The sequence below is a fragment of the Anomaloglossus baeobatrachus genome, chromosome 2 (genome assembly GCF_048569485.1).
Source record: "Anomaloglossus baeobatrachus isolate aAnoBae1 chromosome 2, aAnoBae1.hap1, whole genome shotgun sequence".
Classification (NCBI taxonomy): domain Eukaryota; kingdom Metazoa; phylum Chordata; class Amphibia; order Anura; family Aromobatidae; genus Anomaloglossus; species Anomaloglossus baeobatrachus.
In genome coordinates, this window is record NC_134354.1 from 522,811,632 (window position 1) to 522,832,756 (window position 21,125).

Here is a 21,125-nt window from a genome sequence, read left to right on the forward strand (position 1 = left end):
CTACTAGGTAGAGAGGGCTCACTTTTTAATGCTATCAGTGCACCACGATAGCATTTGCATCTGCTGATAGTTGCTATCTGAACCAGAGGTAATCTAATAAACTCAGGGAATGGTGGACTATTAGAATCTGCCATGAGCATGCCTGCGTTTTGCATGGACGAGTGCAATCTGATAAAATATCAGATTGCTCTCACTCTAGTGCAAAACTATGGGGCAGTGTCCATCTGCGATTGATTTCTCATGCCATAGCAGCATGCAGAATGAATTGTAGTATGCTGCGTTTGGCAGCGAGTCTCGTCTCACGCACTCCATATAAGTCTATAGGAGCATGTGAAACATCGCACTGCACTTGCATGTAATCCAACCGCAGTGCGATGTATGCAGACACAGGCCGCGAAGGAAATGGGGAGAAAGTGTTCCCTCCCTCTTCTCCGCAGCTGTGATGCGATTGCAAGATTGCATCACAGTCGCATGATCCTCGGCTGATGCTCGCCGCAGAGGGTCATTAGCATATTGCTTCCAATGCTCTCACATCAGAAGCGGTGTGCAAATAGAACTGTACCCTCAGTGAAAGACTGACAGTTCTCATGCATGGTACTGCACCCAGAATGGTCAACATACACCTGGTTGAATGACTTGAAGAATCTAGTTTCCAAAATGTGTGGTATTTCTGCTTTTTTGACACATTGGGGGCTGTATGAATGCAACATGGCATCAACAATCTATTCCAGCTAAATTTACGCTTCAAATACCAAATAGTGCTTCTTTCTTTCCAAGCTCTACCATGTGCGCAAACAGCAGTTTTTGACCACATATGTGGGACTGCCACCTTCAGGAGAAATGGTTTAATAAAGTTTAGAGTCCATTTCCTTCTATGATCCCTTGTTAAAAGGGAAAATTTGTGGCTAAAGTAATTATTTAGTGGAAACAATGTAAGATTTTTTTTTTTTATTCCAATTTGCCTTAACCTTTTCGCGCCAGAGCCTGTTTTTACCTTCGTGACCCAGCCAATTTTTTTTTTCTGACCAGTGTCACTATGACAGATTATAACTCTGATATACTTGAACGGATCCCGGTGATTCTGAGATAGTTTTTTCGTGACATATTGTACTTCCGGATAGGGGTAAGATTAAGATGATAACATTTGCGTTTATTTGTAAAAATATCGGAAATTTGGCGAAAAGTTTGCAATTTTGAAAGTTTTAATTTTTATGACATTAAATCAGAAAGTTATGCTACAAAAAGTAGTTGTTATTAAGTAACATCTCTCACATGTCTACTTTACATCAGCGCAATTTCTGAAACATAACTTTTTTTGTTAGGAAGTTGGAAGGTTTCAAAGTTCATCAGCAATTTCTCATTTTTCCAATAAAATTTACAAAATCATTATTTTTAGCGGCACATCACATTTGAAGTGACTTTGAGAGGCCTAGGTGACAGAGAATACCCAAAATTGACACAATTCTGAAAACTGCACCCCTCAAACTGCTCAAAACCAAATCAAAGAAGTTTATTAACCATTTAGGTTCTTCAAAGGAACCAAAGGAAAAAAAATGAAAATTTGACTTTTTCCCACAAAAATGTTACTTTAGCCTAAAATTCTGCATTTTCACAAGGGTAACAGAAGAAAATACACCATAAAATGTATTGTGCAATTTCTTCTGAGTACGCTGATAACTCATATGTGGTGGAAATCAATTGTTTTGGGCGCACGGCAGAGCTCAAAATGGAAGGAGTGTCATTTGAATTTTTGAAAGCTAAATTGGCTGGAATCATTAGCAGATGCCATGTCACGTTTGGAGACCCCCTGAGGTGCCTAAACAGTAGAGTTCCCCCACAAGTGTCCCCATTTTCAAAACTAGACCCCTCAAGGAATTTATCTAGATATTTAATGAGCCCCTTGAACTCACAGGGGTTCACAGAAGTTTATAACGTTGAGCCATGAAAATAAAAAAAATATATTTTTACCACAAAATTGTTACGTCAACCAGGTAGCTTTCTTTTTCACAAAGGGTAGCAGGAAAAAATGCACCATAAAATTTATCGTGCAATTTCTCCTGAGTATGCAGATACCTCATATGTGGTGGAAATGTACAGTTTTTGTGAACAGCAGGGCTCGGAAGCGAAGGGACACCATTTGACTGCAAAATTACCTGTAATTATTAGCGGACGCTATGTCGCGTATGGAGACCCCCCGATGTGTCTAAACAGTGGATCTCCCCCCACAAGTGACCCCATTTTGGAAACTAGACACCTCGGAATATATTTAGATGTCTGGTGAGCATCTGGAACCCCCAGGGACTTGACAGAATTTTGCAACATTGAGGTGTGAAAATGAAAAAAAAAAAAAATAAATAAAAAAAATAAAAAAAAAAAATATATATATATATATATATATATATATCTTTCCCACAAAATTGTTACTTCAACAAGGTAGCTTTTTTTTTTCACAAGGGTATCAGACAAAATTGAACCATAAAATTAATTCTGCAATTTCTTCTGAGTACACTGATACTTCATATGTGGTGGAAATCAATTGTTCGGGCGCACTCCAGGGCTCAGACGGGAAGGAGCACCATTTTAATTTTAGAGCGCACAATTGTCTAAAATAGATAGCGGACACCATGATGCGTTTGGAGAGCCATCAAGTTGACATTTCTGTTGGTATCATTTTCAGCCACATAACGTTTTTCAATCGTTTTTATTCTCATTTTTGGTAGAATTAACATGAAACAATAATTCAGGAATTGGGTTTTGCGATTTTTTTTATGCTGTTCATTGTTTGGTAAAAGTATCTACACAGGTTTATTCTTCAGGTCAGTACAGTTAGACCGATACAACATTTATGAAATTTTTTTAATGTTTTGCCACTTTCAAACAATAAAAACAATTTTTTAGAAATAATATTTTTTTTTGCATTCCTGTATTCTCAGAGCTATAACTATTTCATGTTTTCACTGATGGAGCTGTGTGGCAGCCTGTTTTTTGCGGGACAAGATGTAATTTTCAGTAATACCATTTCTGTTTATGTTCAACTTTTTGATTGCATTTTATTCCACTTTTTTCTGCAGTATGATGAAAAATCATTTTATGATGCATTTTTTTAAAACTGTTCACTGAAGGGGTTAAATAGTGTGACAGTTTTAAAGATCAGATCGGGCCAGGCGCATTGATACCAAATACGTGTACTTTTTTTGTTTATTTTTGTTTTTAAATAAATAAATGTATATTTGGGTATAATTGAATTTCTATGTGCTGGTGACCACTATTGATCACTGCACATCGACGATCACAAAGGGTTAACATCACCAGGGCCTAATCCAATCAGATCCTGATGATGTCTCTGGGCAGAACTACCGTTCTGCACCGGAAAACTGGTGATGGCAGCATGCAGGGGTCACGATCCCCTCCTGACTGCAGTCCGTTGATAAACGTCGTCTCTGCACAAAACCCAGCAGAAGCTGATGTTTATATGCTGTCGGTGGTCCTGAAGTGGTTAATTACTGTGTAGCACCTGCATGGTTAACACATTACCTTACAGCAGTTTAGAGAACTTTGAAATGTGCAGTTTCTGAAATGTTATCATTACTGGGAGTTTTCTAATATATAAGCTCTTCAAAGTCACTTTGAAACTGAATAAGTCCCTACCCTCTTAACGACCGTGGGCAGTAATATTACATCTCTGCGGGAATAGTGTTAATCTCCCCTGGCTGCTGCCGGCAGCCTGGGGAGATCAGCGCACATCTCAGCTGATTTATACAGCTGAAATGTGTGCCTGCCAGGCTCAAGTGGAATCGTTATCCGCCCGTGTCTTTTAACCCGTTAAATGGCGCTGTCAATAAGTGACAGCGCCATTATAACTGCGATCGCGCTGAAAATTTACTTACAGGCCGATACCGGAAGTCACGTGACGTGATCACGTGACTTCCAGTGGTTGTCATCGTAGCACAGGGTGATATGATGACTCCTGTGGTCACATGACTAAGGTCCTGTAAACAAACAGCCGAGTACTGGCTCTTACAAGCAATGACTATTTCTCCCTTTCTGCTGCTCTGATCGGGAGAAATGAATGAGCGATCAGACAGCTGATCGTTATAGTCTCCTAGGGGAGCAAGTAAAATAAAAAAAAGTTTAAAAACAGTTTTGAAAAGTTAAAAAAAAATAAAAAATCCTAAAAGTTCAAATCACCCCCCTTTTGCCCTATTGAAAATTAAAGGGTTAAAAAAATAAAAAATACACACACATTTTGGTATTGCCGCATTCAGAAATGCCCGATCTATCTAAATATCAAATAAATTAAACTGAGCGGTAAACAACAGCTGCAAAAAACGCCAAACGCCAAAATTACGTTTTTTGGTCGCCACAAATTTTGCACAAAATGCAAAAACAGGCGATCAAAACGTAGCATCTGCGCAAAAATGATGCAGTTAAAAACATCAGCTTGAGACACAAAAAATAAGCCATCACTGAGCCATAGAACCTGAAAAATACGGGTTGCAGAAAATGGCGCGAAACGTACGCCACTTTTTTTGGACAAACTTTTGATTCTTTTTAACCCCTAAGATAAAAGTAAACTTATTCATGTTTAGTGTCTATGAACTCGCACCAACCTGAGGCATGACAGTGGTAAATCAGTTTTACCATATGTGAACAATGTGAATAAAAATATCTCAAAAACAATAGTGAAATCACACTTTTTTGCAATTTTTCCGCATTTGGATTTCTTTGCCATTTTCCAGTACACTACATGGTAAAACTCATAGTTTCATTTAAAAGTACAGCTCGTTCTGCAAAATACAAGCCCTCACACTACCATATTGACTGAAAAATAAAAAAGTTACACCTCTGGAGAGTAGAATGGCGAAAAAAAAAACATAAAGCGCAAAACCGGTCGATCGTGAAGGGATTAAAAAATAGGATTTGTAAATTTACTTGAAAAAAATAAAAAATTGCTGCTACATTTTAACAATCAAATATCCTAAAAACATTTGAATTAAAGAAGTTGTCCAGTTACCAAAACTGATTTTTTTTCTTTCTGATAAATCTTGCTAATATGTGCCCCTCAACACATCTATTATGTTTTCTCAGCAAAATTACCTTTTATTGTGCACTAGCAGCACACGGTCATTGCTGGCTCCAGCTCTGATGGGGTTAATCTCTCCTCTGACTTCCTGTGTTCAGTTCCTACAAGTCCCAGAATTCTTTGTGGCTCTAGAGTGGTGTCTGGCTTATCTAACACACCCACTGTGTCTAATACACCCACTCTGCTCCCACCCAAACCCTCCTCCCTGCCTCTTCCCTGTGGATGCACTGAGATCAATCATACAGAGACAGCAGCAGCTCTACACAGCCAGGGGAAGAAAGTGTGTGTGTATATACAGTGTGTGTGTATATACAGTGTGTGTGCGTATATACAGTGTGTGTGTATATATACAGTGTATTTGTATATACAGTGTGTGTGCGTATATACAGTGTGTGTGTGTATATACAGTGTGTGTGTATATACAGTGTGTGTGTGTATATATACAGTGTGTATGTGTGTGTGTATGTGTGTGTGTATGTCATACTCACCTGTCTGCAGGGTCCCGGTGCCATGCCTGCTTCAAGCCCCTGTTTCGGTACCGCCGCTTCGGCTGTGTGCAGTCTCCCCGGGGCACGTACGAAGCTTGCAGGACCTGGCGGTGGATCACCTGATGCAGTCACCTGACGCATCAGCTGATCGATTCTCGTGGTGTCGCCGGCTTTTTCGCGCCCGGCCGGCTATCAGCTGATCCTGCCGTCAGGGGACTTCATCAGCTGATTACCGGCAGCTCCTGCAGTGATGGGCCAGGATCAGACTCCGCTGCAGGAGCTGCCGGTAATCAGCACAGACGTGAGTATTTTTTTTTTTGCACTGATGCTTCAGCTGATTGTATAATCGGCTTTTATACAATCAGCTGATGTGTGATGTGATTCACGTAGTTTAACCTGACACATCATCTGATCGCTCTGCCTTCCAGCAAACCGATCAGATGATATTGGATCCTGATTGGACGGCGCGGGACCCTAACTCAGGATTACTGCGGAGGGGGGTTTATTTCAATAAAGATGGAGTCATCTGATTACTTGGGATGAATTGAGCAGTAAAATGCTCTGGTATTCGATGGGCGAAGCCTATGCCGATTTTTTTTTAAAAAAAATTCATTAAAAATAAAAAAACAAAAAAATCACATTGTTTGTGGGCTCCCGCTGCATTTTCTATTGCTAAGGGTAACCAAAGCAGCTACTGGCTGCTAGCCCCCGCTGCTTGGTGTTACTTTCACTGGCAATAGAAATGCAGGGAAGCATTTTTTTTTTATAAAGGTTTTTCCCTGAAAACGTTTTTAAGAAAATGATGTGGGCTTCGCCATATTTTTGTATGCTAGCCAGGTACAGCAGGCAGCTACGGGCTGCCCCCAACCCCCAGCTGCCTAGTTGTACCCGGCTGGGAACCAAAAATATAGAGAAGCCCTTTTTTTTCATGAATTTCATGAAATAATTAAAAAAAAAAAAAATGATGTGGGCTTCGCCAAATTTTTGAGTCCAGCCAGGTACAACTAGGCAGCTGGGGATTGGAATCCACAGTGCAGGGTGCCCAAACTTTCTGGGCCCCCCACTGCGAATTGCAGTCCACAGCTGCCCCAGAAAATGGCGCTTTCATAGAAGCGCCATCTTCAGGCGCTGTATCCAACTCTTCCAGTGGCCCTGGTGGCAGGTGGCATGCTGGGTAATAAGGGGTTAATACCAGCTATGTTTTACCAGCTGGTATAAAGCCCGAGATTCTTAATGTCAGGCCAAGCTTAACCTGGCCATTAATAATCTCCATCAAAGGGTTTTAAAAAAAAAAAAAAAGACATCACACAGAGAAAAATACTTTATTAGAAATAAATACACAGACACAGTAGGGACTCAATGTTTATTACTCCCTCTCACCCCTCCACGATGGAGAGATTTCTGTACTGACCATGCCAGGAGAGAGCGAGGAAAAGAGAGCGAGCGGGGGGGGAGAAGAGAGCGAGCGGGGGGGAGAAGAGAGAGGGGGGGAGAAGAGAGAGAGGGGGGGAGAAGAGGGAGGGGGGGAGAAGAGAGAGAGGGGGGGAGAAGAGAGAGAGGGGGTGAGAAGAGAGAGGGGGGGAGAAGCGAGAGAGAGGGGGGAGAATAGAGAGAGGGGGTGAGAAGAGAGAGGGGGGGGGGAGAGAGAGAGGGGGGGAGAAGAGAGAGAGGGGGGGAGAAGAGAGAGAGGGGGGGAGAAGAGAGAGAGGGGGGGAGAAGAGAGAGAGGGGGGGAGAGAGAGAGGGGGGAGAAGAGAGAGAGGGGGGGAGAAGAGAGAGAGGGGGGGAGAAGAGAGAGGGGGGGGAGAAGAGAGAGGGGGGGAGAAGAGAGAGAGGGGGGGGAAGAGAGAGAGGGGGGGAGAAGTGAGAGAGGGGGGAAGAAGAGAGCGAGGGGGGAGAAGAGAGAGGGGGGGGGAAGAGAGAGGGGGGAGAAGAGAGGGGGGGAGAAGAGAGAGGGGGGGAGAAGAGAGAGAGGGGGGGAGAAGAGAGAGAGAGGGGGAGAAGAGAGAGGGGGGGAGAAGAGAGAGAGGGGGAGAAGAGAGTGGGGAAAGAAGAGGGGGGGGCAGAGGTGCTCTGTCACCAACTGTCTCCACTCTGTGACTTGTGGTGCAGGTGACAGAGTGCAGACAGTTGGTCCCATGCAGCAGGACAGATGGCAGAGCACAGCGGTGACATGCCTGTCAGTGTCTTGCTGCTGGGAGGAGCAGAAGATCACACTGCCCGACACCGGCCGCTCTCCTGACATCGCAGCAGAGCGGGCGGGTGGACAGTGTGATCACATACTTACGTGCAGGGGGGGATTCAGCTGAAGAACCCCCCCTGTACTGCACACTAGCGCCCCGTGCCTCACCATCTGCAGGACGCCGGCTCCACACTGACGTCCTCCGGATCCTCCCCTCGATGCTGAGCTGTGACGTGCGGTGGTCACCGCCCACAGCCCTGTCACTCAATCTGAGTGGCGCCGGCATCCTGTGACATACCCGTCTTGTTTGAGAGCCCGGAAATGCCGGGACGCCAGAGGATGCCGGCGGCCACAGCTCCAGGGGGTCATGTGACAGGCACTGAGCGTGCAGCATAGCGCCGCTCAGTGCCAGAAATGGAAATACAAGCCAATGGAGAAAATACCTAGAATTGTAAGTAGAACTTCGACAGAAAATAAAAAAAATGGGTGAACCACCCCTTTAAAGATGCTGAAGTAAAATTGTCATATGAGAAATATTATTTAACTATTTTGTGCGAAGTGACTCTTCGGTCTAAGGATATAAGCCTCCAAACGTTAAAAATTGCTCTTTTCCAAATTTTCATCATACTTCACATATTTTATATCGGCTACAGATGAGTGAACCCAAGGTCCGGTGTTCGATGTTTGTACCAAACACAGGCTTTAAAAAAAAATGGAGTTCAGATGCTTTACATATGCAAACCACTCTCGTGAGCATGGCTGTGCTCGAGTACACTCAGTGCTCAGCCCAGTGCAAGCTGCTTGCAGTGTTTGATTGGCTCACACTGAGTGATAACAATAGGTGTACTGTGCACCAAACAAAAAAAAAAAATGGAAAAGCCCTGCCCACCCATCCCTGGAAGTGTTCTTTTTTACAGCTGGCTGCATGTGGGCTTCAAGGGCTTTGCTCATCTCTAATATTGACTTTAAAGAAAACCTGACAGGCCCCTGTGCTCCCAGAACCATCAGCAGTTGTATCTACCTATTTAAATTTCCTGCCTAACAGACCCTCTATTACATTGGTCACATAAACAGATCATTAGAAAAAAGTATTTCTAAACTCTGTTTTATATTTAGAGATGAGCAAACCTGAGTTTCGGGTTCAGATACCGACTTCCAGAAAACAAAGTTCGTGTTCGAAGATCGAGTAAGTTATGAGTGCCAACCACTCAGGCGAGCAGAACTGACTTGGTATAATTGATGCTCAGCCCTGTGCAAGACGCGTGCAGTATTTGAAGGCCTCGTACTTGGGGTAAAATCAGCGTGATCTGTTGTTATGTGTGCACACAAAAAAAAATAATTTGAAAAACCCCAACCACACCCCCCCCAAAGTTTTCTGCTTATGGCATATGGGTGGAGACACAAACTGCCCAATTACTGACTTCCATTGAGGTTCAGTTCAAGTCATAAACTGAACCTTATCTAAGGTTCGACTATGCTCATCTCTAGTTATGATATACAAATAAATCCTTTGACTAGTTGATGAGGTGATATTTTTGCCAGATTTGTCAGCCCACTTAACATGTTATCCCTGTTATCACTCCCATATTATCCACACCCATATGATTTACAAGAGCCGGATCTTTGTCAGCACTCTAGAAATCTTGCGCATGTAAATAGCTTTGTTCCCTCACATCATTGCGCCTCTAAAGCCGAGTGTACGCATCCCTTCTTCAGAGAAGCACACTGCACATGATTGGAAGTGCAGAAGACGGCTCACGTAGACATAAGAGCCAAAGAAAAGCTGTCTTCTGCAATTCCAATCGTGCGTAGTGCTCCTCTCTGAAGCCGGAATATATACCTGGCTTCAGAGGATCAATAATGTAAGTGTAGCGCCCCTGAAGCCATCAGGGAGCTACAAGGTACTGCATCCCACCAGGATGAAGGGCCTACCTCCTAGGGACCCAGAAGACCAGTTCCGGTAACACACAAACACTCCAGATAATTCCTGTTTTCCCCAACATTCCCCATAGAATGGTACAGGCTAGGGTTGGACCAATGGATGGCCGCCTAGAGGTGGAGCCAATCGAGTCCACTAGACAACCAGGTGGGAGGGGCAGACAGTGGAGAGTCAGACAGTAGAGAGTCATACAGTGGAGAGTGAGGAGTCGAGGAGTGATAGTGAAAGTGAGCAGATGGACTGACAGGAGTAAACAGTGACCTGAGGGCCCAGGTGGTTAGTTGCTGGTGGAGTACGGTGGAGTACTCCCAGAACTACGCACCAACGGGGTACAAAATCCTAGGTCAGGCAAAAGCTCCAGGCAGACCTGATAAAATCTGCACAGTGAGGGGACCATCGAGGACCTCATTGACCTTGAAGTTCGGGACACAGTAGCAACGGGAGAACCGGGGACAGGACCAGAGACTCCAACCCCACAGGGTTCACGCTACCATCATATGAACTGCTGTAAGAGACAACCAGGAGGGAACCCCCAGCCGCTCCAAGCCACGGGGACCCATCAACTAAAGACAGGTGCAGGGGAAAGAAGCCACCAGGTCACCACACCGGCACTGGGACTAAAGGGACCAGTGGTCAGGACCAGCCTTCTTCGGGTTGCCAGCCATAACAACGCTATGAGTAAAGAAACCAGTTACACAAGGTCACTAAACCGACACTGGAACTTCAAAGACCTGCAGTTGAGATCAGCAGGCCTCGGGTGACCAGTTACCAGCTTGCAGTGAGTAAAAGAACCAGTTACACTGAAATCCCTTGTGTGGCCTACCTTCTATCAACACCCATCTGCATCACCTATCCTCTGGGGCCTGGCCCTGCTTGTGGAGGGCCTAACATCCAGGCTGCCACTAACACCAGCCCCAGTAGTGAGAACTGTGCAGCGGTGGCTCCATCCTCATAGCCGCAACACTGCAAGTGGCGTCACGTGTGAACATTATTCATATCCCCTGTAAATATTACCCCCTTTTAAAAAGCACCCAGGGCACAGGACCAGGCAACGGCCACCAAAGTGATATCCCTCAGTTATACACCGCCCGGGACCTGAGTACCCCATAACCCTGGGCGACACATAAGTAAACAAAGCCACCCGTATGCATGAAATATGTAGAATGTAGAATGCTGACAAAGGCACCGCCTCTTCTAAATTATGTTATCATGCCCACTGGGATGTAATAACTTGCTAAGAAGGATGACTAGTGTGGTTAAAATAACGCCTCATCGACTAGTCAAATTGTTCATTTGAATATCATAAACAGACTTTAGAAATACTTTTTTCTAATAATCTGTTTGTGTGTCCAATGTAATAATGGGACTGTTAGGCAAGGATTTTAGATAGACTGACTTACGGATGGTTCTGGGGTCACGGGGGACCTGTCAGGTTCCCTTTAATTAACTGCAAGTACAATGCTTCAAGAAAAAAACAATCTCAAAATCACTGGGATATGTAAAAGCATTCCAGAGCTACTAATACATAGTGACATGTGTCAGATTTGAAAAATTGTACTTGGTCATTAAGTTCAAAATTGGATCCGTCACCATAAGAAAGGGCATGTGAAGCATAACTATCAATATGAGGAGTAAACAGCTGAAGCAGTAAATAGTTCACAGATAAGGAATGTGAAACTTTCATAGTCCACTAATTGAGATCTGATCTAAAGCTGTGAAGCCCCCACTAGGTCCCGGAGTCTTAGGAATGAATGATTACATTTAACCCCTTAAAGACGAAGCCAGTTTTGTACTTAATGCCCAGGCCATGTTTTGCAATTCTGACCAGTATCCCTTTATGAGGTTATAACTCTGGAACGCTTCAACGGATCCTGGTGATTCTGACATTGTTTTTTGTGACATATTGTACTTCATGATAGTGTGAGGTAGCACGGTCGGCTGCGCAGCAGAAGACACGGGATCCAGGCATTAAGGTTCACAGCACACGGTTTTAATGTCCAAACAAAAGTCCATAACAAAATACATGTGCTCTTCAGCAGAGACTCAGGGAGTTCTGTTCACTCCCTCACACCCGACACACCTGCCCTTGTTCCTGATTCTATTTAACCCTTCCTTCAGCCTGTAGGAAAACAGCATTAACCCTAGAGTGGATTTACTTTCTATCATGGAGTGAGCACAACCGGGGCGAGACATACCGGCTGTCATAGATAACCCCGGTCACAGTCTCACAATAGTTATAAATTTAGAATGATATTTTTTGCTTTTATCTGTGAAAAAATCAAAAGTTTGATGAAAATTTTGAAAATGTTGCAATTTTCAAACTTTTAATTTTTATGCCCTTAACCCAGAGAGTTATGTCACACGAAATAGTTAATAAATAACATTTCCCACATGTCTACTTTACATCAGCGCAATTTCTGAAACAAAATTTTTTGGAGTTAGGAAGTTAGAAGGCTTCAAAGTTCATCAGCAATTTCCCATTTTTTCAACAAAATTCACAAAACCATTTTTTTAGGGACCACATCACATTTGAAGTGACTTTGAGAGGCCTAGGTGAAAGAAAATACCCAAAAGTGACACCATTCTAAAAACTGCACCCCTTAAAGTACTCAAAGCCCCATCCAAGAAGTTTATTAACCCTTCAGGTGCTTCACAGGAACTAAAGCAATGTGGAATGAAAAAAGCAACAAATAAAATATGTTAGCTAAAATGTTGCTCTACCCCAAATTTATTCACTTTTAGAAGAAATAACACAACAAAATGGACCCCAAAACTTGTTACCCACTTTCATATTTATGCGCCAATACCCCACATGTGGTCAGAAACCTTTGTTTGGACAAATGGGAGGGCTCGGAACAGAAGGAGCAATATTTGAATTTTGGAAAGCAAATTTGGCTGAAATAGATTACGGGCACCATGTTGCATTTACATGTCCGCTAAGGCACCTAAACAGCAGAAACCCCTCACAAGTGATGCTATTTTAGAAACTAGACCTCTCAAGGCTTCTATCTAGGGGTATAGTGAGCATTTTGGACCCACAGGTACTTCACAGATTTTGATACTGTTACGTTGTCATATTGAAAATTTTCATTTTTTTCTCAAAAATGTTGCTTTAGCATCAATTTTCTCACTGTTTCAAGAAGTAATTCCAAAAATTTGACCCCAATGTTTGTTACCCACTTTTATATGAGCGCGGTGATACCTCACATGTGGTCTGAAACCTTTGTTTGGAGAAATGGGAGGGCTTGGAAAGGAAGGAGCAATATTTGAATTTTGGAAAGGAAATTTGGCTGAAAAAGATTGCGGGCACCATGTCGCATTTGGAGGACCCCTAAGGTATGTAAACAGCAAAAAAAAACAAAAACACAAGTGACCACATATAGGAAACTAGGCCCCTCAAGAAATTTATCTAGATGTTTGGTGAGTACCCTGAACCCCCAGGTGCTTCACAGAAGTTTATAATGTTGAGCCATGAAAATAAAAAAATAAAATTTTACCACAAAATTGTTACTTCAACCAGGTAGCTTTTTTTTCACAACGGTAACAGGAAAAAAATCACCATGAAATTTATTGTGCAATTTCTCCTGAGTTTGGTGATATCTTGTATGTGGTGGAAATCAACTGTTTGGGCCCATGGCAGGGCTCGGAAGAGAAGGAGTGCAATTTGACTGCAAAATTGGCTGGAATCAATAGCGGACGCCATGTTGCATTAGGAGAGCCCCTGAGGTGCCTAAACAGTGGAGGTCCCCCACAAGTGACCCCATTCTGGAAAATAGACCCATCAAGGAATTTATCTAGATGTTTGGTGAGTACCCTGAACCCCCAGGTGCTTCAAAGAAGTTTATAATATTGAGCTGTGAAAATAAAAAAAATACATTTTTACCACAAAATTGTTACTTCAACCAGACAGCTTTTTTTTTTTATCAAGAGTAAAATGAAAAAACTCAGCATAAAATTGTTCAATTTCTCCTGAGTATGCTGATACCTTATTTGTGGTGGAAATCAACTGTTTGGGTGCACGGCAGGGCTCGGAAGGGAAAGAGTGCCATTTGACTGCACAATTGGCTGGAATCATTAGCAGACGCTATGTCGCATTTGGAAAGCCCCTAATGTGCCTAAACAGTGGAGGTCTTCCACACTGACCCCATTCTGGAAGCAAGACACCTCAAGGCTTTTATCTAGGTGTATAGTGAGCATTTTGAATCCATGAGTACTTCACAGAATTTGATAAGCTTAGGTTGCCATATTGAAAATTTTCATTTTTTTCACAAAAATGTTGATTTAGCATCAAATTTCTCACTTTTTCAAGAGGCAACAACAAAACATGGACCCCACAGGTTGTTATCCAATTTCTTTTGAGCGCAGAGATAACCCACATGTGGCAAAAAAATCTCTGTTTGGCTAAATGGGAGGGCTTGGAATGGAAGGAGCACCATTTGAATTTTGGAAAAGTTGAAATAAATTGCGCGACCATGTCACATTAGCAGGGCCGCCTTGGGTAACTATACATCAGAAACCCACCACAAGTGACCCCATTTTGGAAACTGGACCCCTCAAGGATATTATTCAGGAGTATAGTGAGCATTTTGATTCCACAGGTACTTCACAAAAATGTTGCTGTAGCAACAAATTTCTCACTGTTAGGCTATGTGGCTATGATCCAGCGACACGGTGTCTAATACACAGTGTCAGCCTTCCTGCAGAGATGTGAGTGTTGTCCACAGGAGAACGCAGCTGCCCATGCCCAGGATTTGGGTTCAGGCTGCTGTGGACTTTAGCTCTATTCTACCTGCAGAGAGCACTCTTGTCTCCACAGCATAAATTGACATGCTGAGGCTCAGGAAGCCATGCCGCAGGTCAGTTTATGCTGCGGAGAAAAGAAGCACAGTGGGCATGGGATTTCTAAAAATCTTCCACTGTGCTTCTACTGCACAATGCAGCGTTATGGACACAGGGAAAACACTCTGTGCCCAAAACGCTGCAAACCCTGATTGTGGGCACACAGCGTAAAAAGCTACAATGGATGAATGGATAGTTGTCAAACATATATAACGTCCCACCCCCCTGCATATTCTAAGCTGGCGCCCTTTAGTGTCTTTCATGTGGCAGTAAAGGGTGTCTAGCCTTGTATTTAGCCCAAAAAAAAAAAAAAAAAAATTAAATAGCTGACGTGGGGTCCCCCCTATTTTTGATAGCCAGCTAGGGTAAAGCAGACAGCTGTAGCCTGCAAACCACAGCTGACAGCTTTCTCTTGGCTGGTGATCAATTTGGAGGGCTCCCCAGGCTGTTTTTTTTAAATTCTTTTATAAATAAACAATTAAAAAACAAACAAACGTGGGGTCCCCCCAAATTAGCTCACCAGCCAAGGTGAAGCTGACAGCTGAGGTCTGGTATTCTCAGGGTGGGAAGAGCCATGGTTATTGGAATCTAGGCAATAAATGGGGTTGATACCAGATGTGTAATGTCACCTGGCATCAAGCCCAGCAATTAGTGATGTCACAGCGTCTATCTGAATAGGATAACTGAAGTGAGCACTAATATATATATATGAGTGCAAGCCAAAAATACATACTATATATAAGAATAAGGCTGCACATCAAACTTAGATAATGGTATAATGCCTCAAGCATATGGAAAAATATTGGAATATACAATGAAAAATGCTACTTGCTAATTTGAACATGTGAATAATGAATTGCATACCTGCTATGAATATTAGGAAAAAGGAGATATTTAGCAATCGCATTGATCAATGTAACTGAGCCCCAAGGCCTCGTCAAGGCATATCTCTATATTGGGGTCCCTAGCTCTGTGACCCTAACTGTGTGTCATCTCATTGCAATTAAAAACTGCTATGGGTGGAGAGGGGTAACTAAGGACTTTCTTATATAGGAGATGGAAAAAACATGGCCGAAAGGGGCGGAGCTGTGTTCACATTCAGAAAAAAAACCACATATAACTGAATAGGATAACTGAAGTGAGCACTAATATATATATATGAGTGCAAGCCAAAAATACATACTATATATAAGAATAAGGCTGCACATCAAACTTAGATAATGGTATAATGCCTCAAGCATATGGAAAAATATTGGAATATACAATGAAAAATGCTACTTGCTAATTTGAACATGTGAATAATGAATTGCATACCTGCTATGAATATTAGGAAAAAGGAGATATTTAGCAATCGCATTGATCAATGTAACTGAGCCCCAAGGCCTCGTCAAGGCATATCTCTATATTGGGGTCCCTAGCTCTGTGACCCTAACTGTGTGTCATCTCATTGCAATTAAAAACTGCTATGGGTGGAGAGGGGTAACTAAGGACTTTCTTATATAGGAGATGGAAAAAACATGGCCGAAAGGGGCGGAGCTGTGTTCACATTCAGAAAAAAAACCACATATAACTGAATAGGATAACTGAAGTGAGCACTAATATATATATATGAGTGCAAGCCAAAAATACATACTATATATAAGAATAAGGCTGCACATCAAACTTAGATAATGGTATAATGCCTCAAGCATATTCTTATATATAGTATGTATTTTTGGCTTGCACTCATATATATATATTAGTGCTCACTTCAGTTATCCTATTCAGTTATATGTGGTTTTTTTTCTGAATGTGAACACAGCTCCGCCCCTTTCGGCCATGTTTTTTCCATCTCCTATATAAGAAAGTCCTTAGTTACCCCTCTCCACCCATAGCAGTTTTTAATTGCAATGAGATGACACACAGTTAGGGTCACAGAGCTAGGGACCCCAATATAGAGATATGCCTTGACGAGGCCTTGGGGCTCAGTTACATTGATCAATGCGATTGCTAAATATCTCCTTTTTCTTAATATTCATAGCAGGTATGCAATTCATTATTCACATGTTCAAATTAGCAAGTAGCATTTTTCATTGTATATTCCAATATTTTTCCATATGCTTGAGGCATTATACCATTATCTAAGTTTGATGTGCAGCCTTATTCTTATATATAGTATGTATTTTTGGCTTGCACTCATATATATATATTAGTGCTCACTTCAGTTATCCTATTCAGTTATATGTGGTTTTTTTTTCTGAATGTGAACACAGCTCCGCCCCTTTCGGCCATGTTTTTTCCATCTCCTATATAAGAAAGTCCTTAGTTACCCCTCTCCACCCATAGCAGTTTTTAATTGCAATGAGATGACACACAGTTAGGGTCACAGAGCTAGGGACCCCAATATAGAGATATGCCTTGACGAGGCCTTGGGGCTCAGTTACATTGATCAATGCGATTGCTAAATATCTCCTTTTTCCTAATATTCATAGCAGGTATGCAATTCATTATTCACATGTTCAAATTAGCAAGTAGCATTTTTCATTGTATATTCCAATATTTTTCCATATGCTTGAGGCATTATACCATTATCTAAGTTTGATGTGCAGCCTTATTCTTATATACAGCGTCTATCTGATACCTGGCATAACTAATTGACAGTAATAAAAAAAAATTGACAAAAAAAAAATATTTGAAAAAACACTCCCCAAAACAATCCCTCTTTTACCAATTTATTGAAAAGAAAAAAACACTCGGGTCCCCTGTAATCCAGAACAATTCTGGACCTTCTAGAATATGGGGGGCATGTTCAGGGAACGTATCCCCCATTTTCTAGGAGTGCAGACCCTCCATGTGAGGAGTGTGAGTGCAATGACATTGCACCCACTCTCCCCGGGTCACAGCTGCAGAGTCCATGCAGCCAGCATCTCTGAAAGCAAAGCAGGAAGCTGAGCTGACAGCTGCGCTCTGCACATGTGACCAGCGTCTGCTGTGAAGGAGGAGGTAGCCGCGGGGGATAAGAGCTGCGACAGGTACGGGGGTCACCGGAGGACACCGGGGGGAATAGGGGGTGACCTGGCAGGGCCTGGGGAGCAGTTTTCTGTCGCATGTGTCTTGGCACACGCGACAGAAACCAGAGGAAAAGGGGAAATGCGGGTGATGCGCTGCTGTGTGCGACTCCATCTTGGATTTTCGGGAGGGGGTTGGGGGTTGGGGGGCACTTTGGCGACACTGGGGGACCAGAGGGGACCGGGGAGGAGATTTATCTCCCATCTGACATGTTTGTTCATGCCAGATGAGAGATAAATCATTTTTTACCGGCGCTGTCATTTACTATAACGTGATCATCGGTATACGGTGTATACCGATGATCACGTGACTGGGGACCGGAAAAAACGGTCTGAATCATGATCTCCAGGGTCTCTACTACCCCTGGTAGCTGAAACCCCGAGATTTTCTGACGCTGTGGGGCGCTATTTACCTTTTTCTGACCGCCTTTTATAAACGGCAGATCAGATTAAGTACCTAATTCTGCCGCCGTTTATCTCCGTAAGGCTTTCATAATGGGGTTAAATAAGTAATAATAATAATAATAATAAATAAGTAATTTAACACTAGAACTACTGGACTCGTGACACCTATATAGAAATACATGGTGCAAAGTAGTCAAAATGACTACCTCAGTAGTTCTAGTGTTAAATTACATTTAATAAGAAATACAGTCGCCCTCACTGTTTGTTAATCTGTGGGATATCCTGCATAATCCTGAAACAGGCTGGTAGAACTCCTGCAGAAAAAAAAACCAGGGCACAGCAAGCAGGTGTGGCGCCCCTGACCTGGTCAGGCACCACTGAGTACTGCACCCATGCTGGGGACAGTACAACACAGGTAATCCAGAAGGCTGACCGGGGTGTGGAACACAGGCGCATAGTAATCAGCTCTCACACATGTACCCATGAGAGGACCCCTGGGGATCCCAGGAGGGGGAAAAGCCTTGACCTTCACTGGAATAGTGGAGGGGGCCAAAAGCCTCCATCTCCTCTCAAGGGGTGTGGTAAGAGAGTCTGGTTGCTAGGTGGCGTAGGCAAGAACAGGAGAGGAGGGGCAGTGAGTCAGTTAGAGCAGAACTCCATAGGGCTCAGTGAGGAGCAGACCTGTGGGGCTGTTGCTGTCTAACAGCGCCCGCGCAGTGGCTACTGACGGGGGAGAACGGTCAACTAGGAGTGCTACCCGAAATCCATCTTCAGCTAAAGAGAGAGCAACGGAGTGGGAAGTAAGGAGACTGCTAGAGAGTACCAGGCCCAAACGGGCGGCAGATCCCGAAGCGGAGATAGATCCAGCTTTCTTTTGCTAAACCTGCCGGTGTGGGGCTCTCAAAGCCCACGCCACAACACCACAAAAAGCCGCAGCCACGTAGCCACAGTTAGGGCCCATAGCTCACAGGAGGCAAGAAGCTGGAGTGATCTGGCCCAGGCGACAAGCACACGGCGAACGAAGGGGAGAGAGGCTGCAGCATCTTCCCTGGGTGACCCCCATAGGGACTCAAAGTCGGGGTCACCCCAAACCACCAAGGGCTAAGGAAGGCGAGTTGGTAGTCACCCTCATAAAGTCAGCCTGAAGGATACCTGGTTCCCACCTGGTTCATCTCAGCTACGCCCGGGCTACTCACCCTGCCATCAAATGTGAGTAAAGCCCTTGAAAGACAGTTCTGCCTGTGTGAGTCATTCTGCGACTTGTAGTACTACGCATCTACACTGGACCCTGGGGCATGCCTCACTCTCAGGAGGCTACTACATCTGACTGCACATATCATCAGCCCCAGGCACCCCTAACCTGCAGTGGCGGTCCCCACTGACCGCAATACTGAGAGTGGCGTCACGATCAAACAGAAGATTTCCTACCAGTGACGGAGATCCAGCTACGTGGAGTCCCTGAAGGTAATGCACCGACACTACATCACCTGTGGGGCTTCACATCTGGCGTCACGAACAGGATAAGGACTAGACCTGTTCAGACAGGTGACCATGTGCCTGGGCGGTCCGCTTGAAAAATTGGAAGCGCCGCCATATTGCCACCATGAAAAGCGCGCTGAAAAACAACAGCAGCCCGCGCTGGAAGAAGTTACCGCCCACGAAGAGGTGTGGCTACCCAGAGATCCCCTGCAGAGTTCTGACCTCGCTTGTGAAGAGAGCGGAAGCGTCCAGAGACGTCGGGACAGAAAGGGAGCCAGAAGCCTGCTGCTGGGAGAGGAGCTGCTGAAAGAGGCAGAGCGGAAACTGAACAGCTTGCTACTAGAGGCAACGGCGAGTCCACTGCTGGGAAATCGTGCAGAAGAGGGCGCAGAAGAAATGGCGTCTGACCGCAGAAACCCAGAACCGGGCTCCGCTGCCTGGTGGTATCGGGAGCTGGCCCAGTTCTGCGACCGACTGGAGACCCGGGTCGTGGAGCAGATCAGAGAAGAACGCATGGAACTTCTGGAGATGGCTGCCGCGGTTCAGGCCTATGAGAGGGGAACCGCACGACGAGTGCCAGACCGGACGGCGACGACTCAGACCCCGATGCTGCCACCGATGGGTGAGTCCAGTATTACCCCTGCCGGCCCGGATGCCCCGACCCCTGCTGCCACGCCCGCGGTCCCCGAAGAGGCGTCCGGTGCGGCGACGCTGAAGCAGGCCGCAGCCACACCAGGTGCGGCCTTCCAAGCCCCAGCGGCCGCAGCGATGCCCTGCTCGGCCCACCAAGACCCGGTCCCTGCAGCAACGCCCAGTCCGGCCCGCAGAGAACCGGCTGCCACCGCGACCCTCATCCGCGCCGCAGGTGTGACGCTGACCCAGGCCGCTGCCATGCTAGGCCCGGCCCGCCGAGACCCCACCGCAGCAGCAACGCTCGTCCGCGCCGCAAGTGAGGTGCTGAACCAGGCCGCAGCCACGCCAGGTGCGGCCCGCCAAGCTCCGATCGCTGCAGCGACGCCCAGCCCAGCCTGCACAGATCCCATCGCGACAGCGACGCCGATCCAGGCCGCCGCCATGCCAGGCACGGCCCGCCAAGACCAGGCCGCCGCCATGCCAGGCGCGGCCCGCCAAGACCAGGCCGCCGCCATGCCAGGCGCGGCCCGCCAAGACAAGATTGCATCACCATTTACCCCGGCCTGCAAGGCCAGAGCAGACACCGCTCCCCAGTCCAAAGAGGTCCCTGCTGGAAAGCCCACGCTGGGGGAGGACCCCGCATACTGGCAGCTAAAGGCTGACATGGAGGCCAAGTTTCCACAATGGTTGGTGGACCAGTACATGCTCCCTCCGCATACCCCCAAGAGGATTCCAGCAACCCCTGCAGCAACCACGCCAAAGAGTCCTCCGCCTGGGCCTGTTGAAGGAAGTTCATCCCCAGCACCGCCACCAAAGGAGTGCCAAGAAGAACTAAGGGGGAGAGGAGGCCAGGAAGATGAGGAGCTGACTCAGGAGCCATCAGCAGTGGATCCATGCCCCGAGCCAGAGATGCTGCCGTATTCCCGCTGGGATGAGGAAGACCTGACACCTTCTGCTGAGGAAGATCTGCCCCAAAGCCTCACCTGGGAGCTTGTAAGCTGCACTTCGCAGAATCCAGCCCGCAAGACACA